This window comes from Chenopodium quinoa, unplaced genomic scaffold, assembly GCF_001683475.1.
Source record: "Chenopodium quinoa cultivar QQ74 unplaced genomic scaffold, ASM168347v1, whole genome shotgun sequence".
In the NCBI taxonomy this organism is placed as follows: domain Eukaryota; kingdom Viridiplantae; phylum Streptophyta; class Magnoliopsida; order Caryophyllales; family Amaranthaceae; genus Chenopodium; species Chenopodium quinoa.
The window spans coordinates 6880095-6887595 of record NW_018745448.1 but is presented as its reverse complement, the minus strand read 5'-3'; positions in this window follow the sequence as shown (position 1 = coordinate 6887595).

The window sequence follows — 7501 nt, the reverse complement described above, 5'->3', positions numbered from 1 at the left end:
GAATTGTCCATTGAGAGTAAGAGGATTTGATCCATTGGGATTGCTTTATTTTGGATGCGAGCATTCCTACGCGCCTTAGACTTTTCCTAGGCTCGCTTGAGATCTTCCCGAGTTGGTTCGAAACCAAGTCCGAAAGTGTCTAACTTAGGGAGGCCAGGTAATTCCGGCGATTTTTCTATTCCTTTCTTCTTTCCTAGAGTCATTCCAGGAAAATGCCCTTGATTCTTTAGAATAGCGTTTATTGTCATGTTAGAGTGGGGGTCGGCAGAGAGGGGTCCTTTCATCCTCCTCGATTAAGGAGACCTCTTCATTAAAGCCCCATAAGTCTTCATCGTGCTCCACATTAATGATTGGATTTTCTATAGCTTTAATCCTCATGGGTGAAGCATCAATCATGATAGGAATTCCTCCAACTATGGCTTTTACCTGTTGGTGGAGATATGAAGGGACAACCTTTAGGTCATCAAGCCAAGGGCGTCCCAACAGTAAGTTGAATGAAGCTTTAATATCTACCACTTGAAATGTAGTAGCGTGTTCTATCACTCCCGCCGTTATATTCATGGTACCTTGCCAAGATCTTGACGACGAGTGTTGTCATAAGCTCTTATCCCTTGTGTTGACGGGGTTAAGTCTTCATCCCTTATGCGTAGCATCCTCGCAGTTCTGAGTGAACAGATATTAATTGCCGATCCATTGTCTACAAGAGTCATAGGGACGTTCATTCTATTGCAAACTACTCTGAGGTTTAGTGCCTAATAATGCTTGTCACCTTCTGGAGGTAAATCCTTGTCAGAAAAGGTGATCAAGTTGATAAGACTAGGGAGATCACTCGTAATGAAGTTAGCCAACCCCACAGGAGTGGTGTAAGAATCTATCCCTATCTTATCCAAGGCATTCATTACTGCCAAACTATGTTCTCGAGATGTTGCTAGAAGCTTCCATACATTCATCTCAACCTTGGTTTTCTTGAACTGTTTGACAATATCATTGTCTTCTATGATAGGTATGGGAACTTGCTGCGTAGTTTACATAGGTTGTTTTGAGATGGGAGGTTGCATTCTCCCTGATCTTGTAAGGACGTCTATAGATGAATCTTCTTCATCCCAAAAATCGTTTATTAGGTATATGACTGAAAGTGAAGGTTCTTCCATATCCTTAAGATAGACATCTTCATCATCGCTGTCCCAAACCCCATTGATGCTAATATCTTCCTCTTATGGAATTTGGACTAACATTTTATCATCAATCATTTTCTGAATTAAATCTTTAAATTTAAAACAGTTTTAAATAGTGTGCCTCCTAATTGATGGTATTGACAGTATAACCTATTTGTTCTCTTTAGCGATTCAAATGGTCTTGGTTCGAGAGGTTTGATATTGCCACTCTCGGAGAGCATTTTGAACATTTTAGCGTAGGAAGTCCCAATTGGAGTATAGAGTCTATTACTCTTCTTGGGTCTTTCAATTACTTGTAGAGAGAAGGGTTTCTTCTTCGTAGATGGAACCTTGTCACACTTTTTCTAAAGCTCCTCTAATTGTTTCTTTGCACTTCGAGAGCTTCACGTAGCAAGCTCGATCCGATATAAGCAGTCGTACATCCTCTTTGCTTGCTGGTTCAGGAAAGTCATCCATGGCATCGAAAAAGATCTCCTCCTCTTCTTCGATGGCATGCATTTCTTCAATAGGTTTGATGAGAGATAAGGGATCAACATCATTTTCTTTATCAGAGATGGCCAAGGAATGAGCGAGAGGTGCATTGTCAATGCTTGGCTTTTTACTGGCAGGAGGCAATGGCAGTTTGTTGTTATTAATTAAATCTAGGATAGCTTCTTTACGCTTCAAACAACTTTCAGTGAGATGGCCCCTGTCTTGGTGATATTTTCAATGTGCATTGGGGTTCCAGTTAGCTGTCCTCTTCTCGACTAGTGGTCTCCAAATGGTCTAATAGGAGTTATAAGACCTTTTGCATTTAGTCGGTCAAATGCGGTGTCATAACTCATACCTATAGGAGTAAAGTTCCTCCTAAATGGCTTCTTATGCCCTTGGTTATTCATAGCAAGGACTTAACTTAAATTAATGGTGCTAAAATTGTTTGAGTTGGTGGTTTTGGAAGAAGAAGGCTTGTCGTTCTTCTTGCCTTTCCAGCCACTGTTGGAGTTACTGTAAGCAGCTTTCATCTTATCCAGGTCGTCTTCAATATTAATTCCAATGTCATAGACAGCCTTGAAGGTATGGAGATTATTTTGGTACTTGAGATGCTTGGAGTACTTCTCTTGAAGTTTCTTGATGAAAAACCTCACATATTCTTTCTTGCTTGGTACTTCAATCATCTTAGCAGAGGTTTCTCTCCATTTGTTGAAGAAAAAAGTGAAAGCTTCATTCTCCTTCTGCTTGAGAATTTCAAGTTCCCTATAGTCAGTTTCAACCTGAATGTTGCACTTGTACCTATCAATGAAAGTGTTTACTATGGATCTCAAGTAGTGGTTCTTTCTTTTTCAAGAGAGAAGAACCATTGTTAGCAAACGGTTTCAATAGATAGAGAAAACAAAGAGGGAAACACCTTCTTGTCAATACCCTTAATGCTCATTATTGTTTCGAAAGCTCTTAGATGAAAGTAAGGGTTGTCAGTCGCTTTGAATTTCGGAATGTCATTGGATTAAACTTCTACGGAAGAAGATCCTTATCCACCGAGACCCCTTGTGAGTTAAAGCCTTGAAACTTGTAGTCACTAGACAACTTACTCAAGCTTTCTTGCATGAGGTCCATCTGTTGTTGCTTCACAGGATCATCAATCTTGAGGGTTAAAGCCTTCAACGCCTCAATCACAGTAATCAATTGGTTCCTGAGTTAATTAACTTCCTCTTAAGTTGCCATTATCTTCTTAGTTTTCCTTTTTCGAGCGGTTGGTTTGTCGAAAAGTTGAACTTGAATAAAAAGGTTGTCTTTGATCAAACGCCCTTCCTTTCTTGACCACGCGCTATAAATTAAACCATTTTTGTTTTAATGAATTGACTCAAATTGACTTTAACTTTACGGGTTTTGAAAAAGAAAAAAGCAAAAATAGGGTGCATATTTTTGGCACAAATAAGGTGTATATTTTTTGGAATTAAGTATAGGGTTCAAACAAGCGGTTTAATTGGAGGATTAATATCCGATTTACCCCCCTAAAAAAATGACGGATAAAACACACGCATACAAGACTCTCTTAGACATGGTCAAAGTGTGCATACATATTAGTGTGTGCTTTACATGGTGAGTGCAAGTGACATACTTTGACTCTTGTGTATGACCATGGGACTTAGTGCCTAGACTCGATTAATGACTTGACACGGTATTATTATCGGTAAAAATTAACCGAATTGATTAGCAAACTGTTCAATTAGACACAAAGTGATGACTCGAGCAATAAACCAAACTGTCGCCAAAACGACAGGACTGGCGCCTCTCTTTGCAATGTAGCGCCAGACGATAGGATTGTCGCCAAGCGCTACGCTCCACAGAGTGGCGCTGCAGTTTAAATCTCGGCGCCATTGCTGGAACGTCAATCTGGAATTGCTTTCGGTATTATTACTCTACAGGGTATGCCTAAAGTCGTACTAAGTCAACTCTGATTAAATTATTAGACTTTAAATACTCAAATTAATTAGGAAAAATTGTTAAAAATAATCCCAACTTTCACCGGTTCGCCCAAAATAATCCTAACGTTGGATTATTTTTAAATAATCTGAACTTCGGGGGCTATTCGCTTTAAATGGTCCCAACAGGTCACCCAACCTATTATATCAGGTTACTGGGACACGTGGCACAACATGATTGGTTGAAAATTTTTTACAAAAAAAAGAAAAAAAACTAAAAAAAACCCACGACAATCCTCTCTATCACCACCCACCGGCTGCTTCCGAGCCCCAACAACCGGCGTCGACACTCCCTTACCCCGGCGCAAGGACCGAAACCCTCCTTTCATCACACCGACGCCTGCACTTCCCACCTCTTCCCCCTAAATCACCTAACCTCCACCGCAAAACCCCCATTATCAACACCACGATACCCTTAAAAACCCAGCCCCACCGCTAAATCCCCCCAAACGTCCCTCTCCCACCCTAGAAATCTTAGCGATTAGGGTTCTGAGGGTGGAAGAAGGCCGATTGGGGGATTTGTGTGGTGGGGGTGAGTTTTTCATATGGTTTTCGAGTGAATGGAATGACGCTTTGTGGAGGGGGTTTTGGTGGTTAGGGGAGGCAGCAAAGCCAGAGCCGGCACTGGCGCGGGGTAGGGGGGTTTGGGTGCTCAGTTAGAGGCAGGGGCTACCTGGGATGTGCTCAGCGGTGGCTGCCGGAAATCCGAGTTGGTGGTGGTGATTTCAACAGGTTTCTTTTTACATTATTTTTTCTTTTATTATTTTTTTTAATTTCAACCTATCTCATAGTGACACGTGTCACATAAACCCAAAAAAAAATCAATTACCTCCTTAACAGGTTACCGGTCACTTGGAACTGTTTAAAGCAAATAACCCTCAAAGTTCAAATTATTTAAAAATAATTTAAAGTTGGGATTATTTTGAGCGAATCGGTGAAAGTTGGGATTATTTTCATCAATTTTTCCAATTAATTAATTAGTTAGGCAAAGTTCTTTTAGACATTAACCAGTTTATTTAGTCTTAACACAAGTCAAACAAACGGTTAGGAAAAACACATAGAGTATGCACAACAAATAATGCACAATTAGTCAAGTAGGCACGATATGATGCAATGAGTTTGCAACCTAACCATGGCTCTATTTCTCTAAAGTTCGGGATATGGGATAGTCAAAGAGGGTCCATGGTTAATTGTCCGGATGCACCGCGCGGAAGCTTAATCGTGAAGGGTTGGCGCGAGTGGATGGGACACCGCGAATTTAAACAAAAACTCGCTTCCATGGTTTGGTGAATTCAACATTCTCGGATGTACCCTTTGTTGCTCAGAGCGTTTAATCAGGTAGATGGAGCATGAATTCCCAAAGGGTTAAGTCCATATATAGAACACATATGGGTTTCAGAAAAGTGAGAAAAACTCAATCAGGAAGTAGGATCGAGCAAACAGTGCTAAAAACTGGTCGAAATTAGAATGCATATTTCTGGCTCGGTATTGGAAGAACTTGGCGCCAGCAAACAGAGGCCGACGCCAACAATTTGGCTTTGGCGCCTGGCGACAGAAACTTTTTCCTGACGCCAGAGTCAAATCAGTGGCGCTAGACTCTGTTTTCTGGCGCTAGTTCCTACATGCCTCAGCAGCTTTCTGTGCTCGATAAAATTTTCCAGTTTCGCACAACATTATTTCGATCCTAGTTGTGAAAGATATTCCTCAAATTTCCTACGTGTAAAAATCCTATGTTTTAACTCATTACGAATGGTCTTTCCAATGAGATCTTTTTTATGGATATGACAATAATGTTAATCAAAATTACGCACATGAAATACTTAGAACTTTTCGAGTCTCATCCACTCATTCTAAATCATTACCGAAATAAATTTCAAGAATTAAAATAGAAATCCTCCCCAGCGGAGTCGCCAAAAAATGTAGGGAATATTTCAAGCATTATCCCTTGCTTGAACCCCACTGTGATCATACACTAAAGTACGGTGGCGTCCAAAAGGAAAGAAGATAGAGCAAAAGAGTCGCCAACAAGTTTTAGGAACTTATTAACCGTTCATGAGGTGAAGGTTACACCCCTTAAGAATCCAGGAGATCGTCAACTCCAATAGGTCTGGAATCATGACTGGTAGTTCGGGGATGAAGGTACAAATCCAACCTAAAAGAGATTGAACCTGCCCTAATAATAGGCCTCTACTTTATTCTGATCGTATTCATGTGCGCTTTCTGACTAACATGCAATCAATAGGTTTAACCCTAAACCTATTTATCTATGTTTGTTGAATATTAATGCACAAATAAAAATTATTATTGGCGATCACTTGAATTATAATCAAATTAACCCTAAACAAGATTATCAATTATCTTATTAAGCATGATTACAAGTACCAAATTCTCTTTAAACATGCATAAAAGGTGTGATCAAGCAATAAAAATAAATATCAAGCAACATAATAATAATCAAAAATAATCATAATCATGTTAAAAATAAAGCATAATAATAATAGCAAGATCCTAAGCATGATACTAACAAGATTAATAACAAACCTTAGCATGTCACTAAACAATAAAGATCAAAGCTTTAACCCTAACATGATACTAACATGCTATCAGGAAAGAATATAAGAAGCATCGCAGGAATCACAATTGACATATTTGATATTAGAAATTATAGTTATTACCCTAAACATGATACTAGGAATCATTATTGTCATTCAAAACATCAAGCTCCTAACATGATACTAGGAATCAAAATAACAACCTAGACATGTTTTCTATATCATAATATCAATAAACCAATTAAAGCACTTTTTTGGATGCCTCGTACCTCTTTCTAATAACAAAATACACGCGTTAGTAACTTCAAGGAAAATAATAAACAAAACAATTAAATTAAATAATAATTGAAAGAAAGATTTGGGACCAAACCCTCAAAAATTAAAACCTTTCACGTCTAGGGAGAAGGCAACTTCGAACTTGGCTAAGTGTTTCTTGGTCTTATGAATGCGGAATTTTGTGTGAGAAAAGCTAAAGAGAGAGAAGAAATCTTGAAAACTAGAGATAATAAGAAAACTAATTGTTGTTGATGAGAATTGATGATTTTTTGATGATGAAAACTGGAGATTTTAAGAGGCTATTTATAGAGAAAATCAGTCGGACGGATAGAAAAACAAATCAGAGTTTCGACGAGAATAAAACAGGTTAGCGCCAGACGCTAGACATTAGCGCCGGGCACTAAGGCTATCTCCAGGCGCCAAGCATTAGCGCCAGGCGCTAATCCCTGTCGTCAGGCGCTAGTAATTAATTTCACGCGTTTTCTTAGTTTGATAAAATTTAGCCGTACAGAAGGGCAAATCGTATTTTCCTTAAAAACACTCTTTTATTCTGATTAAAACTCTAAAAAGTCAATCAAAGTCAATTTATCAATGCTAACTGAATTAGGAATGAAAAGAACCTTCTAGAAGAATCTAGAAGACTAAAATCAATTCTAATTGCATTAGGAATGATAAATCCATATTAGGCCCTCCTCTAGATCATTGGGCCGCATATAAAGATCAAACCGGGCCCAGTTTAGTAATTTAGTCATAACTTCCTCATTATTCATCGGAATTGGGCTTATAATATATCGTTGGAAAGCTCTTTTCGAACCCAGCCCAACTACACTATTATTGGACTCCTTCCATGGATCAAACTAAACTGGATTGGCTGTTTTCTTAAAATAGGTTTTCAAAAACAGAGAGAAATAAAAGAATTAAAAACTATCCGCAACACTAGACTTTCCACACTTTCACTTCATTCGATTATGATTCGACGTGAAAGGTACTCATCACTGGGTTTGGTTTTGGGGAGACACAAATGGGTGTCTACAGTACC